The following is a 15,790-nucleotide window of genomic DNA, read 5'->3' on the forward strand; positions in this document are numbered from 1 at the left end:
ACATCTTTTCACTGGATTATTTGTTTTCTGGGTGTCGAGTTTGATAGATTCCTTATAGATTTTGGATACTAACCCTCTATCAGATAAAGCATTTGCAAATGTCTTCTCCCATTCTGAATGTTGCCTTTTAGCTTTGTTGATTGTTTTCTTTGAGGTGCAGAAGCTTTTTATCTCCATGACATGTAAGTGGTTCATTTTTGCTCAAGCATTTACTGGAAGCACTACATTTTACATTTTACTGGAAAGTCTGGTAAGTGCAAGAAGACATTACAGAAAATAAGTTTAAAGAGCTTTGAAAGTGAAATAAAACTCATCATTTTTAGATAACATAGTTGTATCTGCAAAACAAAAAGAAATAGTATGAATCAATGAATTTCAAATGTTACTATTTCAAAAACAACATAAAAAAGTTATGTCAACATACGAGCAACAACTAGTAATTTAACATTTTTCTTTTTAACTTGTAGCAAGAATTACTATCAAACTCCACTCATTGGACTGAGATCCTTGTGGTATTAGCAAAGACTTGCCTGTCATGTATTACACTGCCTACACTCATGAGTTCATTGCCTAGCTAACAGCCTCAACTCCACGTTTTAACAATTACAGTAGTAACTAAATTTTTATAATTATAATTCTTCTAGAGACTACTCCATCTAACAACAACAGAATACATATCTGTCTCAAGATGACATAGCACATTTACCAAGATAAACCACATTCTGGGCCATAAAACACACTTCAACAAATTTAAAAGAACAGAAACCATATCATGTCTGCTTTCAGACCACAATAGATAAAATTAAAAATACAAATATAATTTAAGATCCTCACCTACATGGAGATTAAACAATATCTTTTTAAAGAATACATAGGTCAACAAAAAAAATCTTGACGTATTTTTAAAAAATTGAACAAAATGAAAATAAAAACACATCAAAATTTGTGGGGTGCTTCAAAAGGAGTGCTTAAAAGACAATGTATAGCATTTAATGTATATATTAAAAAAGAAGAAAGATCTAAAATCAATAATCCACTTTAACTTTAGGAAGCTAGTAAAAGAAAAGCAAGTTAAATTCTAAGTAAGCAAAAGCAAATAAATATTGAAGCAAAAATCTATAAAATTAAAGTTAATTAATAGAGTAAATCAATAAACCCAAAGACTGGTTGTTTGAAAAAACTTATAAGCCTCTAGCCAGGCTAAGTAAGAAAAAAAGAAAGAGGACACAAATCACTAATATCAGAAATTCAGGAGGTTCAGAAATTACTATAGGTTCTATGGACTTTAAAAGAATAGTAAAGAAATACTATGAATAACTATACACCCACAAATTTGATTGCCCAGACAAAATGAACAGATTTCTTAAAAGATATAATTTATCTAAACCCATACAAGAAGAGATAGATGATATGAATAAGCCTATATCCATTAAAGAAGTTGAATCAAAAATTAATAATATTCCTAAACAGGAAGCACCAGACCCTAATAGTTTCACTGGTGATTCTTCCACTCATTTAAGGAAAAAATTCATGCCAATTCTCTATAATTTCTTTCAGAAAATAGGACCAGAGAAAATACTTCTTCCCTCATCCTATGAGGCCAGCATAACCTTAATACCAAAATCAATGATATTATAAGAAAACTACAGAGCAATAGCTCTCATGAACAGAGATGTAAAAATCCTCAACAAAATATTAGAAAATTGAATCCAGCAACATATAACAAGAATTATACAATATTACCAAGGGAAATTTATTACAGCTATGCAAATCTGTTTCAACATTCAAAAATCAATTAATGTATTCCATCACACCAACAGGCTACCAAAAAAATCACATGATCATATTTATAGAAGCAGAAAAAAACTTTAACAAAATCTAACATCTATTCACAATTAAAGACTTTCAATAAACTAAGATTAGTTTACTGAACTAAACTAAAATAGGGAATTTCCTCAACTTGATAAAGAATATTTACCAAATAGTCCATAAGTATCATCATACTGAATGATGAATTTAAAGTTTTCTACTAAGACCAAGTACCCCTCTCACCACTCCTTTTCAAAACTACTGGAAATTCTAACTACTGCAATAAGGCAAGACAAGGAAATAAAAATATAAAGATTGGGAATGAAGGAAAAAACTGCCTTTGTTAGTAAATATTATAATTATCCATTTAAATAATCTGAAAGAATCACCAGAAAACTCCTAGAACTAATATGCAATTATAATAAGTTTGTAGAATACAAAGCTAATATACAAAAGTCAATCACTGTCCCACATGCCAGCAATGTATAAGTGGAATTTGAAATTAAAAACACAATACCACTTGAATTTGCACCAAAAATATGAGATACTTAAGTATAAATCCAACAAGACATGTAACAAATCTATATGAGGAAAACAAAAAACTCTGTTAAATAATTTTAAAAAATACCTTCGTAAATGGAGAGATACTCCATGTTCATGGACCAGAAGACACAATATTATCAAGATGTCAGTTCTTTTCCAATTTATTTCTAAATTCAGTGAAACCTTAATGAAAATCTCCATAAGTTATTTTGTAAATATCAACAAACTGTTTCTGATTCTAAATTTTAGAGGGAGAGGCAAAAGACCCAGAATAGCTAACATAATGTTGAACAGCTAACATAATACTGAAGCTAACATAAAGATGGAGGATTCATACTTCTTGACTTTAAGACTTACTATAAAGCTAAAGTAATCAAGACTTAGTGTGGTATTAATAAAAGAGTAGGCAAATATATCAATGGAACAGAGTAGAGACAAGAAATAGACCCACATAAATATGATCTGTTGATCTTAGACAAATGAGCAAAAGAAATAAAACAAATATTAAATATATTTTCAAATAATAGTACTGGAACTAGTGGGCATCCACATGCAAAAAAAAAGTGAATCTAGACACAGACCTTACACCTTTTACAAAAATTCACTCAAAATGCTTAAATGTAAAATGCAAATCTGTATAACTCTTAGTAGGTAATATAGAAGAAAATCCAGATAACTTGAATACGATGATACCTTTTTAGGTATAACACCAAAGTCACAATTCATGAAAGGGAGGGTTGATAAAGTAGACTTCACTAAAATGTTAAACTTTTTCACTGTGAGTGACAATGTCAAGAGAATGAGAAGACAAGCCATGGACTGTGAGAAAATATTTGCAAAAGATGCATCTGATAAAGGGCCGTTATACAAAAGTCAACAGTAAAAAAGTCAGAACTGTATTAAAAAAAAAAAAAAGAGCCAAAGACTTTCATAGACACCTCACCAAAGATATACAGATGGCAGATAAGCATATGGAAAGATGCTTCATATGAGGTAACACCATACATTTATTGGAATGGCCAAAATCCAGAACACTGACAACACCAAATACTGGTGAGGATGTGGGCGACAGGAACTCAGTCATTGCTGGTGAGAATGGAAATTGATATAGCAACTTCCCACTAAACTGTGGAGAGACAGTTTCGTGATTTCTTACAAAACTAAATGTACCCTCACATATGATTCAACAATTGTGCTCTTTGGTATTTACTCTAAGGAGTTGAAAACCTATATGCAGATGTTTATAGCCACTTCATTTATAATTGCCAAGACTTAGAAGCAACCAAGGCATCCCTTGGTAGGCCAATGGAATATTATTCCGCATGAAAAAGAAATGAGCTATCAATCCATTCAGAGACATGGAGGAATCTTAAACGTCCATTACTAAGTGAAAGAAGCCAACTTGAAAAAGCTACCTTCTATATGATTTGAGTATATGACATTCTGGAAAAAGCAAAAGCATGAAGGCAGTAAAAAGAACAGTGATTGCCAGGGTGTTTGGGAGGAGAGAGGGATGAATAGGCATAGCCCATAGGATTTTCAGGGCAGTGAAATACTTTTTATGATACCATAATGATGGATACATGACATTATCTATTTTTTTAAAAAATTCATGGGCCATAGCTAAGAGTGAACTGTAATATAAATAACGGACTTTGGGTGGTGATGATGTGTCAATGTAAGTTCTTCGCTTGTAACAATCATGCCACTCCAGTGGGGGATGTTGATATTTGGGAGGCTATTCATGTGTGGGACAGAGAGATATTTGGGAAATCTCTGTTCAATTTTGCCATTTACCTTAAATTGCTCTAAAATATTGCCTTAATTTAAAAAATAATACTTCTTATAATAGCGCCTGACCTTACTAAATAGCTAGAAATAAATCTAAAACCTAACACACATAATTGAAAAGAGTTAAATTACCCTAAATTAATCAAGGTATCTAACATATTAATGGATTGGAAAACTGGCTATTGTAAAGATATTAATATTCCAGAATAAATACTTATAACTGAATTTTTGAGCTTTAACTCATTTAACCTTATATTAGGGTTACAGACCCCCAATCTAGTCTATAGTTGGAACTCAAACACATAGATTCATTTTATTTTGAAATTTGTGAAGAAATATTACTTCTAACTAGACCTTGCAGTCTTTTTTTTAATTGATGATATACCTTGTCCACATTAACAAGTAGACCAAAAAAAAAAAAAATGTTATTCAATTGTTTGAAAAACCTCTGTATTATACCCAAAAGTTACATGGTGACCTATCATCAAAAATTATTTTTAATGAAGTCTCTCCATTGACAAATCAATTTGATCCTCCATCAATATTGTTCAAATCAGAAATTGAAAACTGATTTGCAAAAGGATTTGTTACACAGTTATTTGAATCATTCATTTTCTCAACACCTACATCAATATTGTGAATTGTTCCTGTGGTGCCTCTGAGATTTTTACATCCCAACACAATCTACTATAATAAATTAAAAGTAGATTAGAGGTTTTCCATTCTTTTGTGAAGTGTGAGAAAGGTGATTTTTAAAGGGGAGATGGAAAATGCGAATCTGCATAATGATGTAGGCACTCATAGATTAGTTGTAGGCAAAAGGATATACAGAAGAGGTGAATGTGAGTATTGAATCCCTCACCACTATTTGTTTCCTTGAAACTCCTGGAATATTTTTATGCACTCCCAGGTGTAAACATATGCTGGTTTTATGCCCACTGCACTAAGATAAACTGTGTTTTCTTCTGCTTTCCTTAGACACCTCACTTCAACTCACTGAAATAATCAGGATCTTATAGTAGGCAAGGGATTTCCTCCCATCAATACTTAATTCACCTGAAGGCTGATGATAATTTTGTCCTGAGGTGACGGAAGAGGCATGTTGAGACTTTGGAATTGTTTTTAGCTATAAGATACTATTTTAAAAAAACTAACATCAATATTCAAAACCTGATATAAATAAAAACATGAAAGACTTTCCTAAAGTTTGAAGTTGAGGAATATGTTGTATGTGTTTTCTTGTAATTACTTTCAGATACACTGATACTTGTATATGTCAGTAGTCAGAGTATGTGATATATGATGCTGTGATTGTATGAGATGTAATTATCAACACAACTGAAATTATTTATAAATTAATTAAGCACTAAACTGTTGGTTTCCAAATATTGCTATGCACATAAATCACCTAGAGAGTTAAAAAAAATGAAAATATAGTTTTTGACTCATTTCAAATCCATTGATTCAAAATCACAGTGAATAGAGGCCACATAATTCTTAAACACTGGCCTGCTTATATCCATTTGAGAATTATTCCTCAGTACTACATTCCCTTGTGATATGTGTGTGTGTATATATATATATATATATATAGTTATATAAATATACATTTATATATAATCATACAAAAAATTAATTGTTCAGTAATTTTCAGGGAAGTGTTTCTTCCACATGATATAGATAAAGTCATAGCAAATTACATTATTATGTTTAAGCTAACATACCCCGTCATGCATTCTATTTGCTTCTCTAGTGAATGGACAATTGGTCTGAATGCTCACATAAGTCAATGTTAAAAAAAAAATGTCAAAATATGTTTTGTTTAAGAGTATATAAAAGCATATTGGTCTTTTATTAATGTTATTCTCTCTTAGAGAAATAAACGAGTAAAGGTTTAACTGTGCTAATAACTGTTAAAGAAATTCAGCAAGAATTGGCTTTGGAAGAGGGTGTTAATATCTGTCATTCTCTTTAGTTGACAATTCAATCATCTTGACCTCAAAGTACATGTTTATGTAACAAGTTCTTGGTCTCTTGTTGTTGTCTTGATAAGCATGTAGGTCTTCACATTATGGTTGATTTTAAGTGCTATGGAGACTGTTTCACAAAAGAAATTGTCACTACTTTCTATTTAAATTGGGGTCTGGAAGGCTATGTGTAACAGCGTACCTGATAATTGGTTCTATTATGAAGCACTGTCAAGGTAGATTTTCCAAGTACCAAACAAAACGCTTAACACTCATTTTCAGGCAAAAACTGCAACGTAGTGCTTCGGCAGCAAAAAATCCCAATTCTAATTGCATAGAGTAAATCCAATTATGCCTTATATAATCCAGATACTAAAATGACACTTGGGGTATTGCCTATGAACAATGTGTTGTTATCCCATGTTTGGAAGAGGAGGTGGGGAGAGGACAATTTATTTTTTAGCGTGACTCTTACAGCATAAATTAATTATTTCTAATAAATTAGATTAATAATAGATTAAATTAACAAAGTGTCTTTTCAATAACTCAAATAGTGGATTCAGCTACTTTGTTAGTGCTTTCATAAATATGTCATACGTTTTTAAAAATATTTTATTTATTTATTCATGAAAGACACAGAGAGAGAGAGAGAGAGAGGCAGAGACACAAGCAGAGGGGGAAGCAGGCTCCATGCAGGGAGCCCGATGTGGGACTCGATTCCGGGTCTCCAGGATCACGTCCTGGGCTGAAGGCGGCACTAAACCGCTGGGCCACCCCAGGCTGCCCAATATTTCATACATTTGACATTCAAAGCTCTTGAACTTTTTCCTAAATCAATTAAATGTCAATTAATGAAGTTCAGATTATCAGATTTCTACCAATATCCCCCCCCTCCCCCCGATCCCCAGCCCCACACATACACCAGAAAACAGAAAACTTGAATGCACTTGTATAGGTCATTCTCACTGGGCAGTCTTGGGTAAAAGATTCAAATTCTCTAATCCCCAGTTTCTTTATCAGTAACATGTAGATAATATTTAATGTGCCTTGTGGGGTCTTTTGAGGCTTATATGAGATTATACATGTAAAAAGTTTAACAAGATGCCTAGAGCATGCTACATGTTTAATAAATATCAACTACGATCTGATTTCAAACTGTGAAGTATACTTGCATTCTACAAATTGTAACTTTCAGATATATTCATATAACAACTCATTTTTCAGTGCCTGCAACATGTCTCCACTTCTTGGTACTTTGACATAAAAATGAATGAAACAGACTCCGCTTGCCTTGGCTATGTTCTGCAGAAGCAGAGCCAGAGGTGGGATTTATGAAAATGATTTATTAAAGAATCCTTTTAGGAAAAAGTCATCTAACTATAAGGGGCATAAACCTGGAAAAGGAAGAAGCTATGCAAACAGCACTGCTGGAGAAGGTCTAACTCTAGGCTGACTCCTAGGGTTGGTGACGTTGGATCCCCCTAGGGTCCCCCTAGTTTGAAAGTATCCATTGCAACAGTGTTGTCCCCCCTTTGGTAAAAGTGTTGGGACTTTGTACCTTGCCATAGGTAGTATTTTCAATCGCCCACCAAAGACTTTCTGAAGAAGGCTACAGTCCTAAGCCCTAAACCAAGGGGAAGAGGACAGACATTGACCATACCCAACAAAATAGTAGAAGAGTCTCAGGTGAATAGGATGAGGCATCCCCAACAGTGCCCTCTCCACTACCCCTATAATCAGTTCCAATCCAGTGAAATGGGCAACTAGGCAGGATAGTGATGGAAATCATTTCGGTTCATCTCGAAAAGTCTCTGACAGAGTGCCAGTCCATACTGCTTACAAGTTTTCTCCATCCGGCTGTTTTACACCACTGAGCCTTTGGCCGGCAAAGCCTCACCACCCACACCCTATCTCCAGCCTGCTCAGCTCATACTTTTCTTTCAACACGCAGTCTAAAGCATTATTCCTTTCTGGAGAATCTCCCTACTTCTATCTCAGCCTCCTTCTACATCTGCTAAAGCAACCTATTTTAGTCCACGTGGGCTGCTATCACAAGAATATCATATACGGGGTGGTTCATAAACAACGATTCACTTCTCATTTAGTCCTGGAGGCTGGGAAGTCCAAGATTGAGGTGCCAGAAGATTTGGTGTCTGGTGAGGCCTGGCTTGCTGGTTCTTATACTGCTATCTTCTCACTGTGTCCTCACACGGGGGAATGGGTAGAGACTTTCTTGGGGTCTCTCTTATAAGGTCACTGACCCCACTCATGAGGGCTCAACCTCATACCCTAATTACTTTTCATTCAAAGTCCCTCTGCCACCAAACACCATAACATCGGGTCTAAGGATTCAACATATGAATTTAGGTGAGGACACAAACATTCTCTCCATAGTATCACCTGTGTACAAAGTTCTCGCAAACATTTATCACACTTTATTGTAGTCACTGGTTGATTTTTTTTTTCATTTTTCTAATTCAACTGAATATTCTGAATGTAAGAACAGTATCTTCTTATTCATCTTTGGTAAGCTTAGCTTGATACTTATACATTTTAAATGCTTAATAAAGGTTTGGTGAATGAATAAATATATAAGTAAATAAATACATTAACATTCCCTGTGAGACTCCTGGGAGGCTCAGTGGTTGAGCATCTGTCTTTGGCTCAGGTCATGATCCTGGGGTCCCGGGATTCAGTCCTGCATCAGGTTTGCCACAGGGAGCCTGCTTCTCCCTCTGCCTGTGTCTCTGCCTCTCTTTCTGTGTCTCTCACGAATAAATAAAACTTTTAAAAAGAAAAAACCAAAACAAAACATACAAACATTCCCTGTGTCACTATGCCAATGTATGATTATACCTAAAATCTTTCTCAATTTTATGTGAAGTGAGCCTATTTATAGCTAGACTGGCACATGATTTTGGATTTCATCTTATGATATTCATAGTCGCATAGTCACTCAGTGCCCAGAAGGTGAATTCAATTCTTTGAAACTTTTCTGGAACTATTTCCATAGTTCTTCAATGCATGCATTAAGAAGGGGGGAAAATGGTTTAAAAAGGAAAAAAAAAGAGAAAAAGGTTTTCACTAGAATTTTCTAAGATGCCCCCAAAAAACAAAGATAAGGTAATTATAAAACAACAACAACAACAACAACAAAACAGGAAATACCATCAAGAATAAGTGGGGTGTTCTAGGACGTTACTTGCTAGAAAAAGCTTCTGCCTAAGCAATGAAAAAAGAAGGAATCTTTGCGTTTCTCTGAGAAAATTTCTGCTTTAAATTCCCTTGGAAGTGTAAACTCCTTCTCAAGAGGTAATTTTGTTTTGGTTTGGGTTTTCTTTTGTTTGTTTGTTTGTATATTTTTTTATTGGAGTTTGATTTGCCAACATATAGTATAACACCCAGTGCTCATCCCATCAAGTGCCCCCCCAGTGCCCATCACCCAGTCACCCCATTCCCTGACTCACTTCTCCTTCCACTACCCCCTGTTCATTTCCCAGAGTTAGGATTCACAAGAAATAATTATTTAACATTAATTTCTGGCAGGCTTGTCACAATAAAATGAGTTCAGGCTTTTTACTCAAAAACTTATACTCCAAGAAATTCCAGTAAATTTATATAAGGACCTTATATTTCTATGATCCTGTGAGAACTTACACCCTATTTTCAGTATGTCTGTACTTCTTTGTAGGCAATTTCCATATGCTGCCTTATGTAATAGTCATTTTTTTTTTTTTACAAACTTGATATCTCCCATGCAGGATTCTAACCATGCATAGGACCAAGAGCATTGATTAGCATCCAAGAGTCCATAAGATGTGTTTGTTGAGTTGAACTGACATAGATAGTGATCAAACTGAGCCATACTATTTTTACTCAAAAAGGAGTTTTGAATAGGCATGAAAATGACTCTATTTGTGCTTCCTTGGCTTGGACAGTGCTGATTGGGCTTGAGGAGGAGTCTCTGAATCCTCAAGAAACCTTAAGAAAGCGACTCAAATGCTTTCTTCCGTGCAAAAATTGCCAGGCTTCAGATTGCTAATTATCCAAAACAAAATGTGCACTTTTGGCCACAGCTGACTCAGCTGAGGATCCGTGAAAGTGGGGAAAGCGCATGAGGCTGGAGCTGATAAAAAAGAAGGCATCCACTTGGACCTGGCTTGGTTGAAACTACAGAATTGGAGTCTTCCTTGTGAGCAAATCAAATCCTCTTTTGAGGAAGTCTGGATGCTGGGCCAAAAGAAATGTATCTTCTTTGGTTTGGCCACGATGCCAACTAAAACTCAACAAACTTAACTGTTCTTCAAGGTAACATATATTTGCTCCCTTAGGACTATCTAGATTTCCTCTTTTTTACTGGGACAACACCCATATTGGATTAGGGGCACAGCCTGCTCCAATATGACCTCATCTCAACTAACTCCGGCTACAATAACCCGATTTCCGAACAAGGTTACATTTTGAGGCACTGGGAGTTAAGGCTTCGATATATAAATTGACGGGAGATATAGTTCAGGTCACAATAAAGCTCTTTCACTTGGCTCATGTGCCCTTTTGACTTACCCCCTGTCCTTGTTGCTGTTCTTTTTGTCACTTATTTAGAAGTTCTTTATCTCTGGTGCCACAAAGATGTTCCAGACTCTATAAGACTCTTCAGGCTGATCTTGTATGTTACCTGCCCCGAGTCTAGAATCAGCTATTTCTCAGAGGAATCCTGGTTCCTTTTACTGGAGAATGCCCTTAGAAAAAGATCTGGGTGCTGGGCATCCTCTTTGCTCCTGGGGTGTCATTTTTTAGGTCATCTGAGAAGGCAGCACAAAGAAGAATATGTTTGTATTCTAACCCATGTGTATACTCCTATCTATCAATATTACTGCATTTGTATCTATATTAACTTAAATATAAGTTCTTACTGAAGTCTCCAACCTTATCCCACAATCACATGGATGATTCTGGTCGACCCCTCCTTGATCTGTCACCTCCCCCACCAAAGCTTTTACTTAATTGTTTATTTCCGATATACACATACAGCAGTAGCTAATTGTCACCCCACATGCCCTTCAGAAATCATTCTATCGACTAGACTACAATGGTTATGTGCAATCTCTTGCCTTTTATCTCACAGTCTCCGTTCATGCCCCAAGTTATTTAGGTCACACTTCATTCCCTACCCCCTTTAGCAAAGTTGTTTTGTATATTGTTAGTGCATTTAACTTCTCTTATAATAGTCTCATCCGTTCCTGGGATGCCCGACTTCCTAAGTGATTTCTTTTTAATTTGCATATATTAAAGTTCAATGTTATGATATGAAGTTCTGTGGGATTTGACAAATTCGTACTGTCATGTGTCCCTTGTTACTGTTTTATACAGAGTAGTGTCACTCTCCTAAAAATTTCTTGTTATGTCACACAGTCATCCCTCTTCTCTTCTCCTCAAACAACTTGGGCTCATGATATTCTTACTGTCTATGATTTTGCCTTTCCCAAAATGTCATATAATTGGAATAATATAGTTATGGTTGCCTTTTTAGGGTAGATTGCTTCTTTCACTTAGCAATATGCCTTTTGAAGTTCCTTATGTTTTATGATGGCTTGATCTCTCTCTTTCTCTCTTTTTGAAGATTTTATGTATTTATTCATGAGAGACACAGAGAGACAGCAACATAGGCAGAGGGAGAAGCAGGCTCCCTGTGGGAAGCTTGATAAGGGACTCGATCCCAGAACCCCAGGATCACAACCTGAGCCAAAGGCAGATGCTTAACTACCGAGCCACCCAAGCATCTCCCCGTCTTTTTTAATTTATTCAAGAGAGAGTGCGTGGGGGGTGGGCAGAGGGAAAGGGAGAGAGAAACTTAAGTAGACTTGGCACCCTAATGGGGCTTCATCTCTCAACCCTGAGTTCAAGACCTGAGCCGAAACCAAAAGTTTAACCCACTGTGCCATCCCGTCACCCCACCCCTATTTTGTTTTTGATTATTGACTAACAGTCTATTGCATCAATGTATCACAATTTGTTTATCCACTCACCTATAGAAAAACATCTTGAGTGCCTCCACTTTGGGGAAGTTATTAAAGTTCTATAAACATTGATGTACTGTAAGCATTTTGTGTGGACATATGGTTTCAAATGCTAAATGCGTAAACATATGAATGCTGGATTATATGGGAAGACTACATTTGGCTTTGTACAAAACTTCCAAACCATTTTGCAAACTGGCTACCATTGCTACCATTTTGCATTCCCACCAGCAAGCGGTGAGAGCTTCTGTTGCTGCACGTCCTTTCCAGCATTGGTATTACCAGTTTACTGGATTTTGCATTTATAGTAGTTGTGTAGTGGCATCTCATTGTTATTTTGCAAGTCTCTATTGATAAATGGAGTTGAGGATCTTTTTATATGCTTATGTACCATCTGTGTATCTTCTTTGGGGAGGTTTCTGTTCAGAAGTTTGCCCATTTTTCAAGAGCACTGTCTTTTTTTATTATTTAGTTTTAAGATGCCTTGGTGTATTTGGGATATTAGTCCTTTATCAAATATATGTTTTGCAAGTATTTTCTCTTTGGTTTGTCTTTTAATTTTCTTAACAGTGCTTTTAGTAGCAAAGACTTTAATTTTGATAATGTCCAACTTATTTTTCCTTCTTCACAAATTGTGCTTTTGGTATTGTATCTAAAAAGTCATCACCAAACCCAAGGTCACATAGATTTTCTGCTATGTTATTTTGTAAAAGTCTTACAAATTACATTTTACATTTGAACCTATGATTCAAAAAAATAAAAAATAAACATGATTCATTTTGGTTTAATTTCTGTGAGAATTGTAACATCTTTGTCTAAATTATTTTTTTCATGTGGATACCCAGTAATTCCATGACCATTTGTTGAAAAGACTATCCCTTCTCCATTGAATCGTCTTTGATCCTTTTTTGAAAATTAGTCGACTCTATCCCTGGTCTTTCTCTTCTGTCCATTAATCTATATATCTATTCTTTTGCAACACCATGCTGCCTTAGTTATTGTAGCTTTATATTAAATATTGAATTGGAGCGATGTCAGTCCTACAGCTTGGTTCTTCTTCAATATCGTGTTGACTATTCTGAGTCCTTTTCGCCTCTTCATATAATCTTTGATATCCACAAACTGATTTTGATTTTGGGATTGCATTGAATCTATAGGTCAATTTGAGAAGCATTGCCACATTAGGAATAATGAGTCTTCCAATCCATGAACACAAAATATCTCTTCATTTATTTAGTTATTTGATTTATTTTATCAGAGTCCTATAATTTTCCATAGTATGTCCTGTAAGGATCTATAAATCTTTTACATTTTTGCTTAAATATTTCACTTTTGGGGGCTAATGTAAACGCTACTAGATCTTTTTTTTTTTTTTTTTTTTTTTTTTTTTTTTTTTTAATTTCCAATCCCAGTTGTTCATTGCTGGTATCTAAGGAAGCCACTGACATTTGTTTTTGTTTTTGTTTTTGTTTTTTGCCACTGACATTTGTATATTGATCCTATATTTTATGCCCTCGCTAAATCACTCATTCTTTCTGATACCTGGATTGTCTGTGGTTTGGTTTATATCTTGAAGTATTTCATGCTCTTTCACCACAATCATCTTTTGCATCTGGGATAGTCCCCCCATAGACCAATCATGAAACTAAATTAATTATGAAAGTCAGTCTGCTCTACTTAATTCAATTCAACTTAATTGCATGATCCCTATATTCCTAATCATGCTCACCTAAGGGATGTGTTACCTTCATGTTTTTAAACAGATTTTCTGAGCCAAATCATTTTCACAAATATGACTCTCAGAAAAGACATTTTAGGTACAAGAAGACCGAGGGAAATCAGATTTATCTCATTAACCTAAAAGTTTGTGCCAAACCTCATAATGATTTGTGAGCTGCCCATAAAGCCTCATTGATAATGGAAACAATTCTGCAAGAGGGACTAGCATGTGAACAAATTGCAGAACTGACTAATTATAAAGGTAAAACAACATAGAGTTAACTTTTTGTATTAAGCCATAATAAAAAGCATTAAAAATCAAGCTCCAAACTTAAATTATGATTGTGAAAATCAGTATATAATCACATTTAATGCAAATGCCCTGATACAAATTACTGACATAAGACAGATAGCACTGTTTTCCTATAATATGCAAGTGTAAGTAATTCCTGATTTAGAAATTAAGAACAGTAGCACTGCTAACGAACTCAAAATTGTGTGATTTAATTTGTCTCAAAAGACATGGAGGTTGATGGTATCATTTGTCCAAAAGTTACATGGCCACTGAGTGGTGAGACAAAGTTGAGATTTAATCTGTATACCATTATGCTCTTTCACTCAATACATGGAGTACACATACACACGTAATATACACATATATGTACACACATAAACACATGAATAAATTTATATATATAAATGCTTTATATATATAAATTTTATACATATGTATGATTTCTCTTATGGAAAGAGTAATTTTGCTATGTAGAGTGATAGGTGGGTCAATCTATTCTTAGAAAATTAACATAATTGCATCTTTCGAGAAATTGGAAGGTGTCAGCATAGGCTGTCATGATCAACTGTGTGCTGTCAAGCATGGACCATTCCCAACAGTTAACTATCTTTAGAAATCGCTAAGAAGGTGGGTTTTGTAACACTCTTTTAAAACTGGCTCTCGGGATCCCTGGGTGACTCAGTGGTTCAGTGCCTGCCTTCAGCCCAGGGTGTGATCCTGGAGGCCTGGGATCAAGGCCTGCATCGGGCTCCCTGCATGGAGCCTGCTTCTTCCTCTGCCTGTGTCTCTGCCCCTCTCTCTCTCTCTCTCATGAATAAATAAAAACAAAATCTTAAAAAAAAAAAAAAAAAAAACCTGACTCTCCTGTGTTGTAAAAAAAGCAATATTAAAGGTAGGGTTGAACTATGATCTTCCTGAATCTTGACCTTCCCATGAACACAGAGAAAAGCAGAATGGGGCTGCTAGGCACGAATACTGGGTCATTCTAACCATCAAGTGGGAAACACATCAAGTGTTCCTTTCCCTTTCTCCCTCACCACCAGGTCACTCATCGGTATTGCTGTGTGAAGGGTGTCTGCTCCAGAGCTGGAGAAAGACTCTGAGTTGTTCTTCAACCTGTACTGAAGGAAAGGGAGACAGAACAACCCAAAGTGAACCAAAAGGTCCCCCAAAAGTCCCAAAAGGCAAGGTGAAAATAGACAGATTTCCACTCTTCTCTCATTGAAACTTTCAGGTTTGGCATACTTTCCATTTGGGAACCTGAGCACTTTGTCAGAACCTCACAGCCAGAAATAAAATAAATTCTTACTTCTGAGGCCAGGTTTTAACAGTGGCAAAGAAAACCCAAGAAGAAACAACAGTGTTATAATGGGAAGAAGGGCACTCAGAATCACTTTTGCACATCTGCTTCTTATAAGGATGATAAGCACCTTACAAACAGAACAAGAATAAATGCAAATAATAATAGAGAACATTTTTTTCTTTCAGGGGATAGAAGGTGTTGATTTTTATTCTTTATTAGAGGTAATAACATCTATGGAAATCTGGAGAATCTCAAAATGCAATGCTATGATTGAAACACTTTTTCTATTACATCAGGTTAGAAATTTGTTTTGCCAATTCCTAAACAGCAATGTATACATTATTGA

At 35.3% G+C, this 15,790-nt stretch overlaps 1 non-coding gene across 1 annotated transcript; it reads right to left on the reverse strand.

The window, feature by feature from the left end:
* Window positions 1–459: 459 nt before the first annotated feature.
* Window positions 460–607, reverse strand: LOC121490245. The gene has a single exon (XR_005987567.1). It is a non-coding gene; the product is annotated as a small nucleolar RNA SNORA62/SNORA6 family (small nucleolar RNA).
* Between the last annotated feature and the right edge of the window lie 15,183 nt (window positions 608–15,790).

This window comes from Vulpes lagopus, chromosome 4 (assembly GCF_018345385.1).
Source record: "Vulpes lagopus strain Blue_001 chromosome 4, ASM1834538v1, whole genome shotgun sequence".
Lineage (NCBI taxonomy): Eukaryota > Metazoa > Chordata > Mammalia > Carnivora > Canidae > Vulpes > Vulpes lagopus.